The following is a 16,401-nucleotide window of genomic DNA, read 5'->3' as shown; positions in this document are numbered from 1 at the left end:
CGCGCGACAACGCTGAGCACAGTGGTCTTCCTCGGCAGCCGGTGGGTGGGCGGGGAGGCGCTGGTGAGGAGCCACCACCCAGCCCAGGACCTCCCCGCGTCCCCACCCCCACCCCTGGCCGTCCGCTTCCCACTCGGGGAAGCACGGACTGGGACTGGTACCCACTGGTGTCCCTCGGCACCCAAAGGACGATGATGAAAGACAGCGGCCAGTGGGACCCGCTCGACTGCTCCGCCCCTCTTCCCGGCTTAGCCCCGAGTTCCAGTTGCAGGCGTGCCTCGCCTTTCCTCAGGGACAGGGAACCGGACAGCTTCGGAGAGACCACCAAGGAGCTGGACACCAATCCCCATAGGGCGTCGGGCTCGGGGCAACTTGCTGCTTTCTCTCTCTCTCTCTCTTTCTTTCTTTCCTTTTTCCTTTCCCTTTCTGTTTCCCTTTTCTTTCCGGCTGACCTTGGTAATAACACCGTGCTCTAACCAACTGAGCTAACTGGCCGCCCGCAAGGACAGCTTTAAAGACTCAAATGGTGGATACCTGCATTCCGGACTTTCAAGAAAATTTTGCAAAAGGGGGGTATGTCTTTGCGAAGGGGTTCTTCGTGACCCTATTTCAGGCGTTGGCGGGAGAGCTGGTGCGTGCCCCTGTCTACAGAATGGAAGAAGTAACTTGCTACCTTCCTCGGAATCCCATCTGGAGAAGTAAATAAAGGGTTCAACCCACTAGCCCACCTTCACCCATCCTCCGGCTCCACCCCAGACCTGCCAGTAGAAGATACTGGAGGCCCTGTGCCTGGAGACCAGCCTTCGTCCAGTGCTCCGATCACTCGGGGCCAGCCGCAGCACTTCTCCAACCTCAGTGTCTCTCCACATCCTGCAGTTGCCCTCTGCAGTATGCGGGGGTTATCCCTCTTCCTTGCTAACTGGACTCCTAAGATTAGACATTTCTAATCTGCATCCTGGAAACGTGCTTGGAAATCTCAGAAATGGGTTTAACTTGGGAATTCATCTTGGGTGCAGGGGACTGGTCCTCGAGTCCCAGGAGACTCAGCTTGCCCCTGACGTTCCCAGGTATATGTTTGGGTATTGGTGTAGGGAAAAGCCACAGAGGCAAGTCACACCGCTGAAAGCCACTTGTTTATGTGCCCTCCACATTTACCTAGAGAGAAGATAGTTAGTTGGCGATCCCTGACGGCAATGACTGGAATTGCAGGCTTCGGTCTCTGACCAAAGAGGCTCCTAGAGCATTGCTTCCAACCTTCCTCTCTTCTGCCTTCTGAGCCAGTAGACCCTCCTAATTTAACTCAAAGAGGAAAAGAGGATCCCTTCCCATTACACGCTCACCTGTCTACCTTTGGGCAGGAAATCACTGAGCGATTTGCATTTGGTTGGGAAGGGGAAAGATCTTGAATCCCTCCAGAACATTAATTACTGTTGGCCTTCCATATTCATGGGTTCTGCATCAGTTCAACCAACTGCTAATGAAAAATATTAGAAAAAAATTATGTCTGTTTTTTCCTGTCCCTAAACAATCCAGTATAACAACTATTTACATTGTATTAGGTATTATAAGTAAAGATGATTTAAAGTATACAAGATAATTAACATAGGTTATATGCAAATACTACACCATTTTATATTAGGGACTTGAGCATCCTTGGATTTTGGGATCTGTAAGGGTCCTAGAACCAATCCCCCACAGATACCAAGGGACTACTGTACTTCTCAATCAGGCAACTATTACCCCATAGCAACCTGCAGCAAACCTACTATTCAAGATCCCCAGGACAGAGTGGGAGCCCAGTTTCTAGCCCACCTGGGGAGGTGGAGCTCAACTCATTATTCTTACAGGCCACCTCCCCCCATTATTCAGTCAACAAGTATGTCTTGAATAAGGGCCTTGCTGATTGCCAGCCCCTCACATCTGTTCAGGACCTTACAATTGATAAATTGTTTGATTCTCACAACAGCCCTGTGAGGTTACAAATCGGGGAGAAATATTTCTTGATTCCAGACAAGGCACCAATTTCTGTGATACTGAAATAGATAAGGGCCCTGACCTCCTGGCGCTCACAGTCTGGGGTGGATGTCAGGGAGGGGTGTATCACATAGACAGAAAATGCACTTTCTGGTGATACAGTTGTTTTTGGTTTCTGTTTTCTGGTGGTACAGTTGGATATCACAACAGAGGTGCAGTAAGCGTTCTAAGCTGGGCCTCAAAGGAATAGGGGTGCTGCTGGTGGGAAATGGAGTTGGAAAATGGAAAAGGAAGCAGGTTTGAGGGGTCCACCGCAGGTATGGCGTTCCTCCCCCAAGCCCCACCCCAGGGAGGATGGGTCTGCCCCCTCTGAGGTCTGTAATTAGTTCTGTCTTTCTCCGTGCCTTAGCCCCAGAGGTCACAAGGATGCAGGCAGTGTTTCTGCTTCCCCTAGAATCAAGGTTTTCCTCTGGTGGATGTTCAGCCCAGAGCTTTGGGAGTCAAGGCACAGAGAAAAGTAAGAGAGCTGGTGGTGTGAATTTTCAGCAGTTCTGGCCGTGCGCTGAGTGATGTTGCACTGCCAATAATAGCCAGCAGGGGCCGCCAACAGCTGTCCCGAGTCTATCTTCCTACACGAACCCTCCCAGCGTCTCCTCCACCCCTGCAACTCGCCAGAGCCTTGCTCTGGAAACCTTTTCTACTGGCTATACCTCTCAGAAAAATAAAAATAAAAAAATTGGAGCCCTCCATAACAATATAGACAGACTGATAACTAGATGATACAGATAGCGATATTACATAGATATTTGCTTACAAATTATTATATCTGTGCTATTGAACTATTGTGCATATTAGAAACTATTCACACACACAAAAGAAAAATTTTAAAGATCAATCTTAAACTATAAATAGAAGTTCCAATATTTTCTTCCATACCCCAAAGGATTATCTTGGGCACCCCTAGGTGCACTCCCGCTTTGGAAGCCACTGTTCTAAAGAAAATGCTGTGTCTCCCTCCCCAGTCCCAGCCTCAGCAGGGAATCCAGGCAGGTGGCTTTCCATCCTTTCCAGAACCAAACCAAGGCATCCCTGGAAGACCAAGTGTCCTGGTCCTGCTCCTCTCACAACCTCAAGACAGCCTGAAGCCCCCTCCACCACCACCACAGCCACACACCAATCTGCCCTGCACTCACGTCAGATTGGCTGTTTAGAGGGCAAAACCTCTCTCAGAAGCAGCCTCCTTGCCCTTCTCCCCAACCCACCCCTGGCCCAACATTCACACTTCACCCTGCCTCCTGGTTTTACTCTGCCCACCACCACATCAGGGTGGGAAGTTCTGGAAGCAGACAATTCTAGGGCGAAATCCTGGCTCAACCACTTGTGTGTGTCCTAGGCCACTTACATAACCTCACTGAGCCTCAATTTCTTCATCTGTACAATGAGGATAGCAGCCTCCGTCTTGGGAGGGGACAGATGTAGAGTGGCCATGTGGGGAAAATATAGAAAAAAATGATCAGGGCCCCCTCAGATGTTCAGAATCTAGCCGAACATCTGGTGTAAATATGCGCGTGTGCACCCAGGTGTTCCTTGTTATTGTCTAATGTGGCTGCGCATGTGCAGTTCCGCCCAGTCCAGCACCTTGGGTAGGGAAATTGCAGACAGTGGGGCTATGGTAATGCCGCTCCTCACATCTTGGGATTGGATTCTGCATTCTTGAAGGTGTTTTGGATTGTGGACTTAAGTAAAAAGGACTAACGGTTCTGATACGTGGAGTTTCTACAGACGCTCTGGGAAGCCACTAGGGCAGCTGCTCCCAGCTCTGAATAAAGCCTATTATTTCTTCACCCACGGCGCCTGTTGTGAGGCTGTCACTGGGAAAAGGAACCAGAACACCCAATTGAGAATTTTAAAAGGGGGTCTTGATTAGCCGGCCGGTGACTGTTTCTCCAGATATTCTGGTAAGAGAACAGCCCCGAGTCTAAGTTTAAGGGGTCTTTTAAAGGCACATAGTCACACAGGCAAAAAAAATCATAAAATCACACAAAGTTATCATATAGTCATACACATTCCCTCCTGGTGTGAGGATGGAGAGGGTTTGGTGAGGCCTAATGCAAGCTGGTTACAGAAGCTGAGATAAGCCAGTTAATCACTAAGGGACAGCAAGAACTTCCCTAGGCGAGTTTCCTCCTTACGCTGTCTGGACACATCTGGATACAGCTCTTGATTTTATCAGCCAGGAGCAGCATAAGCAGGAAACAGCAAAGGCAGGCAGAATTCAAAATTTTTCTAAGTACAGGATAATTTTTAATTTTTAACTTCTATTAGAGGTGCTGAAGGGGTTTTCAAACAAAAACATTTTTCAAACAGTAAAAATGGCATAAGCTAAATCAATCTACCTTGTCGCATTCCCAGGACTTTTTCCTATTACCTAGCTCGTAGGCCTGCATGTGGAGGGTTTGTGACCCAGTCTGGACAACGGGCTCGAGGGGTCTGTGAGACCTAGCCCTAGCTTTAAAGGCCGTCACAGTGCCAGGCACAAAGATGTTCCATAAATGCAGTTCCCTTCTGGAAGTAGGTCTAGACAGGTTGTTGAAGTGGAAGGAGGCTGACCTCCAACTTCCAGGACAGTGACTTTTGGGTCAGAAGGGTGTCTTGGACACAGGGAGGAGAGGAATGTGGCCATGAGGGTGGGCAGGGCTTGATGGCATCAGAACGTGGCACCAGAGAGGCAGGGCATGCTCCCGGGGTTATGAGCCAGGTGATGACAATATGGGCAAGGGTGTGTTTGCCATTAAGGTATTTATGCATTGTCTCACTAGTCAGAGAACAAGACTGGCTTCCCTGGGCTCTAGGCCTCAACCTTGCCCTCCCCTCCTCTAGGATTTCAAGCTGCCAGCTGTTGCTACATTTGGGTCCAGTGCCCTTCTAAATTCAGTTCTTGCCATGACCCATTCAGGGAAAGGTTCCGAGTTTCTTAGCAGGTGACCTCTAGCTTTACTAGTAAATCTCCCAACTATATTACTAATTTTGAAGATAAAAAGAAGTTTACCTTTATTTTTGGCCGTTGAATTTCAATTTCATGACTGTAATAGCCTCGAAATATGTGCCCGAGTGTGGCCCTTCTACCAGTGGCATCAGCGTCACATGGAGGGAGGGGTGTTGAAAAGGAATGGGTATTTTCCCCAGACCATCCCAGACATCGTGAATGGAGGTGCTGGGGTGTAACTTAGGGATCTGTATGTTAAAATCGTGCAGGATGATCTGATGCTGAAGTTTGGGAGCCACTGATGTAGGCGGCACACTGATAGGCAATATGGATAAGCAGAGGGCACTCTTCTGATGTGCCAGTGTGGTGTGCTGGTCCTTCTACTCCCACCTCAGGTTAACAAATGATAAATGTAAAATGGACATTACCGCCCCAGAAAGCTAATTCTAAGTGAGAATTTACCTCTAGAAGTCACTTAACCTCTCCTGGCCTCAGACACTGCCTCTCAAAAATGAGTAGTTTATACTAGATGAGTTCTAAGCTCTAACAACGAGCAATAGAGTCAGTTCTAGATTGGATGTCGTGGTCAGGTGCGGGAGGCTAGGAATTTGCCCTTTTTAAGCCAATTTCTGGAATTGGACAGAGAGAGATGTGCCTGACGGCGCTCTAAAACCCAGATTCGAATGAATTTGCCCAGGTTTTTGGAGCCTCAGTTTCCCCATCTGTCGGGGCACTTGTTGCTAGGCTGCAGGAAAAGGAAATTAATTCTTTTGGTGGGGGGGCTGGTGGCTGGCCAGTATGAGGAAAAGGAAATTAAGAAGTGCAAAGAGCTGAGAAAAGCGCTGCAGCCCAGTTGGGAGAGAGACGCTCTTTCTCCTCCCACGCGGGACTCTTCCAGGTAACCTCCTCCCTCCGCCTTTTTCCGGCCCCGTGGATTGCGGCCCCTTTAACAGGCCTGACGAGTCGACCGCCTATTTCCGCGGCCGCTCCAAGGCACTCAGTAGGGGCTGGATTGGTCGGGCCTGGCGCGCGGCTTGCTCCTCCCCCACCGTCCTCTGGTTGGTGGCGGCGGGTGCGGGGTGGGTCCGTGGGTGGGTCCGTTGGTGGGGTGGGGCGGGGTGGGGCGGGGCGGGTCCGTGGGTGGGGTGGGGCGGGTGGAAGGCGGCCGGAGCCTTAGCTGAAGCCGGAGAAGCAGCGGCCGCGAAGCACAGGCGCCAGCGTAGTAGGATGAATCAGCCAGCGGATCCGAGATGAGCGCGCCGGGGGCCGGGCGGGAGCGGTGGAGAAAGCTTCGGCGGAGATGGCCCGACCTTCTGGCCCGGGGTACTGGCCGGGTCCGGCGGCGGGTGGCGCGGCGGGGCGCAGGGTTGGCCGCCCACCCTGCTGTCACCGCTCCGGGCTCGCCCCAGCGGGGAGGAACCATCCACAGCAAACTGAAGGAAAACGGCTCGCGGTTTAGGAATGGGGCCCCGGGCTCCTGCCGCCCCTCCGAAATGACTGGAAGTCGGGAACCGCAGTTACTTTTCCGTGAACCTGTCAGAGGTCGTCTGCGCCTCCGTTGTTTTCCTTCAACTCGTGGAAAACGCGGGTGGCCGTGGGATGGTTAGTGTGCTCGAGAGGGGAGGCAGCGGCGTGCCGAAATCCGGGGGATCGGAAGGTGAACAAGTGACATTGGGCTGAGGCCTAAGGCCAGGTGCCCTGTGGGGAGCGCGGGCGTGACGGTGGCGGCTGTAGCTGCCGGCTGGGGAGCGCTCAGATGGGACCGGGAGAGGGGACGGAGCGGCCGGCTGCGCCGCGCCACGCTCTGCCCAGAGCGCGCGGCTGACACGCGAGTTGGTGCAGGGGACTTTTCCTCTTCTGAAGATGGTTTTTGGAAAACTTAGCCCTTCAGTGGGTTGATAGTTAATTAAACCATTGGTTGTTATGGTTACGAGGCATCAAACGTAAGGGCAAAGTCTGTTTCCACCCTCGCTCTCTTTCCGGAGCTATGAGGTACTTTGTCACTACGTTTTATAGATGTTGCCCAGGGAGGACGTGCTTTTTTAGAGTTGAAGGAAAAGCGTGAGTCCTTGAGGGCGGGGGTCGTGCACTGTTCATGTTTGAAGTCCCGGCGTCTTGACAGCGCCACGGATCAAAGGAATGGGCCTTTTACATGTTTTGATGATTCTCATCAGAGGATTTAGAGGAGTCATTCCAGGAGCCAGGTGTAAGCTGGATGGGAAACAATGGGTGACTTTTATGTGGAAAACGATGAGGAGAAATGGAGGGGCAAGTAACACCAAGGTCCGGGGTTCGATCCCAGTACTGGCCAGCCACCAAAAAAAAAAAAAAGAAGAAAAGAAAAATGGAGAAGCAAGTAAGTAATCCTTGAACTCTGGGATAGGGAGAGTTTGAGGAGGCTACGTTTGTGAGTTTCAGACACTGGTGACACCGGTCGTATTGGAAGGGTGAAACTGCCATTTCCCAGCCCATAAACTATTTCAGTATTCTTTCATATTCTTCCAAAAACTGGTATTTGGTGTAAACGTATGAAAGACAAGCAAGCCTCCTGAGGTGAGGGGAGAACTTTTCTAGAGTCGGACTTTTCTGCTATACTGTTTTTTTTCTTGTTACGTGAGCCTCTGTGGGAATGTGAGTGAAGGCTTGGAGGGGCGAGATGTGGAGGGCTTAATCTCCAGGAAAAGTTTCTGTGCCTGAGAAGAAGGTGATTAACCAGCTGATTCAGATCAGAAAATGGTGGTAATTGAGTCCACAGACATGTAACCCAAGGGCTGGGACAGTCGAGGAGGAAGGAAAAGTTCAGGGGTTTGGTTTGGGCTGAATGTTGGGGATTTGAAGAGCGAGTAGAATGTCAGGTGTGAGTATAATAGAGACATAGCATATGCCAAGTATATTGTTTGTTATTAGAGATTATGTTATTAAAATGCTTCTGGAGAGGAAGCATGGAAGATTAGACTTTTAGATAGAATAAATGTATAGGATATTTTGGACAAAAAGAAATAGGCTGGAGTCAAAAAGGAAATATTCATTCAGCTAATTTTTGTTGAGAGTCTGCTTGTGCCAGAAACATTGTGGATACGATGGTGGAAAAAAGGGTGAAGAGTTTTCTGCGTGTCATAAGATTTGCCTTCCCTCCAAGCCAAAAGCTGCTGTTTTCTGGGGATTTTCAGCTCTTACGGGTGAAGTGCACAGAACATTACTTAATGTAAGAACAACACAGAGCAATGGAGAAGTTCTTTCCACTGATGACTTTGGTACCAAACGGAATTCAAATACCTGTTTTCTGTGTCAGGTTCAGTTTAAAACTGTATTCGTCCTCATGTCTATGGACCAGTGTGTTGATGGTAAGTGCTGTTCTTCTTTTTTCCCTTTCCCCTGTCAATGGTTCTGAAGACCAAGGTGTCCACAGAGCTGGTTCCTTTTGCGGACTGTGAGGGAGAATCTGTTCCAGGTCTCCCTCCTAGCTGCTGGGGTTTGTATTCATATCTGGAGAGAATATACTCTCAGTTTCTCAGTCCAGCGGTATGCTTCCCATGCATTGTTGTTAATGGAAGATGTTTCCTTGAATAGGTAGGAAAAGAATGAACAGAAAAAGTAAAAGAGTCATGGCAACCTCTGGGATATTTGAATACAGAAAACACTAGCTTCTAATTTCCAGAGCTACCAGCTTCCCGGTTTGCACAATTAATAAAGAAATAATGTGGGGTCACAGGCACAAACCATGAGGCATCTCTTCAGAATTTTAACTTCCTATCTGTCCAATCTTTTGAAAGATAATGCCAGTTTATTACTCTGAATGTGTTTTTTCCAAAAATCACTATGTGTCTAAACTGACTCCTAAAAATGAGAAAATGATAAATAAGTCAACAGAAAAATGGGCAAAAATATATCACTATCAGCAAAGAAGAATAAAGAATCCACATGCCAAATAACACCAAAGCTTTGGCTAAGAGCTCTCTGCAGAAACTTTCCAGGTACTGGAAGGGTGAGGGCAATTAGAAATTAAAGGGTCTAATGTGCTGACATGGAAAGAACTCTTAGACATACATTAAAAAGCACAAATCACTGAGCAAGAAATAAAGCATCAACTCATTGGGGAAAAAATGCGAAGGAAAGAGATTGGAAGGAAGGACGTACACCAAAATGTCAGGGTTATCTTATGGGAGGGAGTGATATTGGAGGTAGGGCCTGGGGGCCCCATAGTCAGCCTCAACCTGCCCAGTCCTCTTACCAGGTTCTTGACTCTGCCACAGGAAAGAATTCAAGGGCAGAATCACAGTAGACAGAACAAGTTTAATATAACATAAGAAATACAGGTTCCACGGAGAGAGTGCGGCACAGCCCAGAGTCTGAGCAGAGCCCACACCAAGTTTAATACAAAAGTTAAGTTCAGTACAGACATCAGGTCTAATACAAAAGCTACAAAAACATGCTTAAAATTCAGTACAAAGTGCAGGATGGCTCCAGAGGATGAGCAGCTGCTTGCTGCAAGCAAGATAGATACAAAGTAAAACATACACACTTCAGCCAAATGCAGATGCCTCCAGGAAGGTGAGCAGCAACAACCAAGCCTTCAGCTGGGATTCAGCTTTTATAGTTTCTCTATCTAATGGATATTCAGTTAAGGATGTGGTTCCCAGTTATATGCACCAGAATGTTCTGTGCTACCAACTGAGCACAGCCAGCCACTGGATTGCATAAGCCAGTCCCCTGTGGTCTCATTTTCCCCCTGTTGGTGCTAAAAATAGGTCTAACTGGCAACAGTAGCTTTCCTCCAGGGGAGAGCTCAGAGGAGGGGTCTGAGATCTCAGGAAGTGGCTGGAAACCCAGAGGCACGTCCTGAAACCCGAGCCCAGGGAAACTGAGCACATCCTGTATCAGTAGGGTGTGTGTGTGGGGTGGGGTGGGGTGTGATAAGAGGTATGGGGTTACAGATTTTCACATTTTATCCTATATACTTTTGACGAATGACACATGTTTAAAGGAAGCTGTGAGATTCCTTATATTCACTTTCAACTCTGTGGATGACTGAATCTTCAACTTTAACTCTGTCCCCATCCCTCAGCAACAACTTACTTTATATACACAATTTCCCCTGGAGAGGGGCAGAAACAAGTCAAAAGAAATACCCGTCTGCTCATGTGCCTAGTGGACACTTGCACTCAGCCAGAAGCCTTCTGGTTGCTTTATGCTCACCGATAATAAAAGATGCCTAAAGCTGAACTCATCTCCCTCAAACTGGCTCTCCTTCCCACCTGTTACGTTTCCACCTGTTATACCACTATCATTCTCCTCACTTTCAAGGACAGAAACTTTGAAGTTATATTTGATTCTTCTCTTTCCTGTACACCCCATCCCCCAACTCTTTAGTCAGTTACTAAATCCCTTCTGTTCTTTCTTTGAACTGCTCCCAGGATTTTCTTTGCACTCTTACCACAACCACTGTGATTCAGACCCGTTCCACACCACTCCTAGATTTTGCTACAGCTTTCTATTTAGTCTCCCTCTATTATGCTTCTCCCTTTAGATCACTCTAAATATGTATTCTAAGTTAACCCTCCTGTTTTAATCATTTATCTGTTTTGCTTAAAAATTTCAATGACCCGGGTTGGCACCGTGGCTCACTCAGGAGAGTCCGGTGCTGAAAACACCAAGGCCACAGGTTCGGATCCTATATAGGGATGGCCGGTTAGCTCACTGGCTGAGTGTGGTGCAGCAAGCCAAGGGTTAAGGTCCCCTTACCGGTCATCCTTTTAAAAAATGTTTCTTCAATGGCTCTCCATATCTCTTTCTGTAACTTTCAAAGCTCTATAGCTGATATTCAAGTTTTTTCACAATCATCGATTCCTTACGCAATTCTTTGCAGCCAATTGATGTAAATTTTGATCATTCCTGCAGCCATGGCTTTGCCTGGACTGTACTCCCTATTTTTTCTCTTTTTAACAAATTATAGCCACTCTTTAGACCCCAGGTAAAGTTTTAGCTTACCCATGCAACTTTCCCTGATCCCTACACCTCAGTGGTTAAAAATTCTGGTGAATTACAGCTACTGTCTGCATCTAATTTAGCACTTACTTATATGTCACCTCCCTTTTTATACCTAGTCCCTTTCTTCCCACCTATCATGTGCACATTCTGGAGACAAGGTCATACTTCTGTGACTCCCATAGTACTTCGCCCTGGATTGGGTACAAAATGGCTGTTATATATAGAAAGCCAGGGACAAAGATGTGTTCTCAACATAACTGAGGTGCTGAATAATGATAATATTAATGGCTACCGCTCATATGTATACTAGGCACTGATATTATATATTGACTCATGTAAATCTGACAATTCTATGAAATGGTAACTATCATAATCCCCATTTTATAGATGAGGAAACTGAGTCACCGAACTAACTATCTCAAGTTCACAAAGCTAATAAATGACAGACCTTGGTTCAAACCCAGGCAGTCTGGCTCCAGAATCTACTCTTAACCACTTTGTTGTCTCATCACTAAGGAGATGGGGAGAGACACCCTGCTGTAAAGAGTGTGGCTCAAAAATGGGAGGAGAGCAGAGGTTAAGAAATGTTATTGTGGAGATAAAGAAGAATAGAATTTTTAAAAAGAGTCAGGGCAATCACAAGTGAAAGCCTGGAAAGGGGGCACAACAGTAAGGAGAATGAGGATAAGGGAAAGTTGACAAGTAAAAGGTAAAATCAGAAAGTCGGTCAAAGTGGATTAGGAAGATGAGAAAGGCCTAGAAGACCTCAAGGAAAAGGCTGCCATGCCAAGCAGGAGGGAGGGAACAAATGAGGAAAGGCGATTCTCACATGACGGTGAAGGTGCCGTTGTAGGTCTTGGGCTCTAGCACAGGCACTCGGCGGAGCCTCTGCTCTGGGCTGAGACCAGTACAGGACAGTGTCTCGTCTCTGCAGACACAGAGCTCACATAGGTTGATGCTCTTGTTGGCATTCTTTTCTGGGGTGTAATTTTCAGAAGATTCCAATGGATGCTGAGTTGTAGTAAGTTCCACATCCAAAGGGGGAACTGCGACTGGAGTCAGGTTCGGATGCTGAGTCTGCACCTGCTGTGGATGTGGAGCTGTAGTCTTCTTCAGAGCTGTAGAATGTTCTGCCTCTGTAGTAGATACTGAAGTTACAGTTAACTCCAGGTCTAAAAGCCAAACTGCAACACTGGGTGACGTTGGTGGCCGAGCTTGATCCTGACCTGGTTTTGAAACTGTCACCTCTTGATACACTGGAGGTTGAGTTGCAACCTCCTTAGGTTGTTCTGGGGGCTGAGTTGGGGTCCTCTGCATGGTGGGAGAAGGTTTCAGATCTGTAGTAGGTTCTGTAGTTATGGTAAGTTCCAGGTCCAAAGGCTGAACTGTGATTTGAGTCAACTTTGGATGCTGAGTCTGGTCCTGGTGTGGATGTGGAGCTGTAGTCTTCTTCAGTGCTGTAGAATGTTCAGCCTCTGTAGTGGGTTCTGGAGTTATGGTAAGTGCCAGATTGAAAGGTTGAGCTGTGACTGGAGTCAGGTTCGGATGCTGAGCCCAAGCCTGGTCTGGACATGGATATGTTACCTCAGGGACTTTGCAGAAGGAGCTGTAGTCTTCTTTAGGGTTGTAGAATGTTCAGCCTCCACAGTGGGTTCTGGAGTTATGGTAACCTGCATATCCAAAGGTTTAACTGTGATACTGGACAGCGCTGGATTCTGAGCTTGAACCTGACTTGGTTTTGGAACTGTCATCTCATAATGCATTGGAGGTTGAACTACAACTTCCTTAGATGGCTCTGGAAGCTGAGCTGAGGCCACCTGCTGGGTTGGGGAGGATTCCACCACCACAGAGGGCTCTGCAGGCTGAGCTGGGACCTCCTGCAGAACTGGAGAGGGTTCTGCTTTCTCTGGGGGACCTAGAGGCTGAGGAAGAGACTTGTGATGCACTGGAGATGGTTCTACCCTCTCAGGGAGTCCTGCAGGTTGAGATGTGGCCACCTGCTGAGCTGGAGAAGGTTCTACCTCCTTAGGTGGCTCTGAAGGTGGAGCCACAGCCTCCTGGGGGACTGGAGAAGGTTTGGCCTCTTTAGGGGGTTTTAATGGCAGACCTGGATGGCCCACTTGCCTCCATGCCCATAGCAGCAACCACCCTGCTAGTGAAGGAAGCCGACAAGCTGACCCTAGGGCAAGATATAACCTGGTGGCACCTCACTCTGTGCAAATTCTTTTAGAGTGCTCCCAAGCATTGGCTCACCAATGCCCGCATCACTCAATATCAAGCCTTACTTTTAGATCAACCTCGAATAAAGTTTCTTGAGGCTACATCTCTGAATCCAGCAACTCTCCTCCCAGATGACGACCCAGAGGAACCCCTCCATGACTGCCTAAAAACTATATAGGCACTCCAGGAACTCTGACCTGACCTGACAGATGTGCCCTGGGAGGATCCTGATGAGATGATGTTCACAGACGGAAGCAGCTTCATTGCCGATGGGATCAGGTATGCCAGGGCAGCTGTAGTAACCCTGGAATGGGTCATTTGGGCACAGGCTCTAAACCAAGGGACCTCTGCTCAAGAAGCTGAATTTATAGCCTTAACACAGGAAAAGACAAGACTGTCAACATATACACTGACAGTAGATATGCATTTGCTACTGCCCACATACACGGGGCCCTTTATAAACAGAGGATTAATAACATCAGGAGGAAAGGACATAAAAAATAAAGAGGAGATCTTAGATCTCCTAGAAGCTATCTGGTATCCTAAAAAGGTGGCCGTCATACATTGCTGAGGACACCAGAAAGGTGACTAAATTGAAGCCCAAGGAAATGCCCTTGCTGACCAAATAGCAAAAGAAGCCACACTAAAACCAGTGGGGCCAACAAAGTCCTTGGTTGTCATACTGGCACCTCAATTACCACCAGTCCCACACTACTCAGAGGAAGAGGTCATTCGTGCAAGGGCAGTAGGCGCCTCAGATAATGATGCAGGATGGAAAGTTTTACCAGATCAAGGGATTTACCTACCCAAAGCTCTAGGTAGACTATTGATAGAACAACTTCACCAAGGGACACACCTCGGAGCTACTAAATTAACTGAATTATTGCGGGAAAGTTATTACATTCATAATTTGGACAAACTAACAAAAGACTTTATGAGACACTGTGAGGTCTGCTCCCAAATCCAGGACAAAAGTCTGAAGTACCTGCAGGAACCAGAGCACGAGGATCCAGTCCTGGAGGACATTGGGAAATTGACTTCACCGAAGTAAAGCCTGGACAATATGGGTACTGCTATCTCTTGGTATTTGTAGACACTTTTTCTGGTTGGGTAGAGGCTTTTCCTATTAAAACTGAAACTGCTCAGATAACACTTAAAAGGTTATTACAAGAGATGGTCCCCAGATTTGGCCTGCCTATATCCTTGGGGTCTGACTATGGTCCAGCTTTTACAGCCCATGTTTATCAATTATTAGCAAAAGCATTAAAGATAAATTGGAAATTACACTGTATTTATAGGCTACAGAGTTCAGGACAGGTAGAACAGATGAATAAAACTTTAAAAGAAACTCTTACCAAACTAAAACTAGAGACTGGCAAAAACTGGGTGAATCTCCTTCCCTTTGTCCTTCTATGAGCTAGATGTACTCGCTATATCAAAGGAATCACTCCTTATGAAATAATGTTTGGAAGACCAACCCCCTTGTTACCCCATCTCAGGGACGATTAAACTTGCTGAAATCACTAATTCACAATTTACTTCAGTCTGCCCAAGCCCTTCAACAGGTACTGAACCAAATTCACCCCTTGATTTGAGAAGCCCACCCACTGGCAAGAGAACTGACACCACACCCACACCAGCCAGGGGACCTCATCTGGGTTAAGTACCACCACCCGTCTACCCTTGAGCCCAGGTGGCAAGGACCCTTCCCAATCATCCTGACCACCCCAATGGCTGTAAAGGTTGCAGGAAAGAGCCATTGGATACATCACACCCAACTCAAATGAGCCTCCAAACCTGACTGATGGACCTGCAACAATTCCAGGAAAAATGGACGGCCCAACACACACCAGAAGACCCAGTGAAGATAAGACTCACTCATCTCCTTGATTGTATTAATTGTTTTTCATTATGTAATGTCTGTATTGGGGAGCCCACATCAACCTAAAACTTATACCTGAGAGTTAAATGCCACTAGTACAGGAAAAATTATTAAGACTGTCACTACCCCAGAGGCCCCAACCTTCCTAGTTGATCTCTGTGAATTAATGTCAGGCAGTCTCCAATTAAAAACCCAGACTACTAGCATCCAGGCTAATGGACCTATGGGGGGAGGAGTAATAGTAGTACCCCCCCACTCATGTGGCCACCAAAAATATGAACGGGGATTAAGGGGCATACAATTTTATGCATGCCCAGCAGCAGCCAGTCCCTCCTGCCGAGGGGAAAAACAATACTACTGTGCCATTTGGGACTGTGAAACTGAATTCTCTTGGACACACACAGACCCTTGGATACAGCTGACTAGATGACAAGCCGCCTCAGGGGACTGCTCTGTTAACCAGTATAACCCCATGAATCTAACTCATACTTTGGCATCCATATATGAATGAGACATGGAAGGCTGGTAGGACCTGGGGCATAAGGCTACATATTTCTTGAGTAGACCCTGGGGGAGAATTCACTATTCAATTGCTATGAGAAAGACAACTGAGCATCCCTATTGGCCCTAACCAGGATCTCCTACCCCTTCCCCCATGCTCCAAATACCCTAACCAAGATGTTCTCCCTCAACCACCACCCTCACCCCCTTATTCGACTCCCCAGGTTCAAACCCCCAAGTCCCTTAACTGAACCTCTAACTATGTTTTTACACATCCTCTCCTTAATACTTTAGACTCTGTCTTTATGTTTATTAATGAGTCTAACCCAAGTTTAACATCCAATTGTTGGCTATGCTTAAATCCTGAACCTCCTTATTATGTTGGGTTAGGTGTAAACAGCTCTTTAGGGGAAAGTAACAGAACTGTAAGAGCTCTAAGTCTATCTGCAATCACCATCCAAAAGCTTTGCTCATGGAGAAGGAAGCCCAAATTCACACTCGGTGGCATTAGAGACCGAGGGCTTTGTATTAAAACAAGCAACTACAATCTCCAGAGTTCCCCATATAAAACAACATACACAGATGTAATAGACATCACTAATGCAATCCATAGTCAACAAGAATCTAAATACCTTGTTGCCCCCTCCCACACTTGGTTTGCTTGCTTAACAGGATTGACCCCATGCATTTTTTTTTTTTTTTTTTCCGTGACCGGCGCTCAGCCAGGGAGTGCACCGGTCATTCTTATATAGGATCTGAACCCACGGTGGGAGCGTCGCCGCGCTGCTAGCGCAGCACGCTACCGAGTGCGCCACGGGCTCAGCCCTAGACCCCATGCATTTCTACCCAG

General features: G+C 47.6%; 1 pseudogene; it reads right to left on the bottom strand.

Annotated features, from left to right (window-relative positions):
• Nucleotides 1–11,773: 11,773 nt before the first annotated feature.
• LOC134364442 (leucine-rich repeat-containing protein 37A2-like) lies at nt 11,774–13,432 on the bottom strand (annotated as a pseudogene).
• Between the last annotated feature and the right edge of the window lie 2,969 nt (nt 13,433–16,401).

Source organism: Cynocephalus volans, chromosome 16 (genome assembly GCF_027409185.1).
Source record: "Cynocephalus volans isolate mCynVol1 chromosome 16, mCynVol1.pri, whole genome shotgun sequence".
NCBI lineage: Eukaryota > Metazoa > Chordata > Mammalia > Dermoptera > Cynocephalidae > Cynocephalus > Cynocephalus volans.
This window is presented reverse-complemented; position numbering and strand designations above follow the sequence as displayed.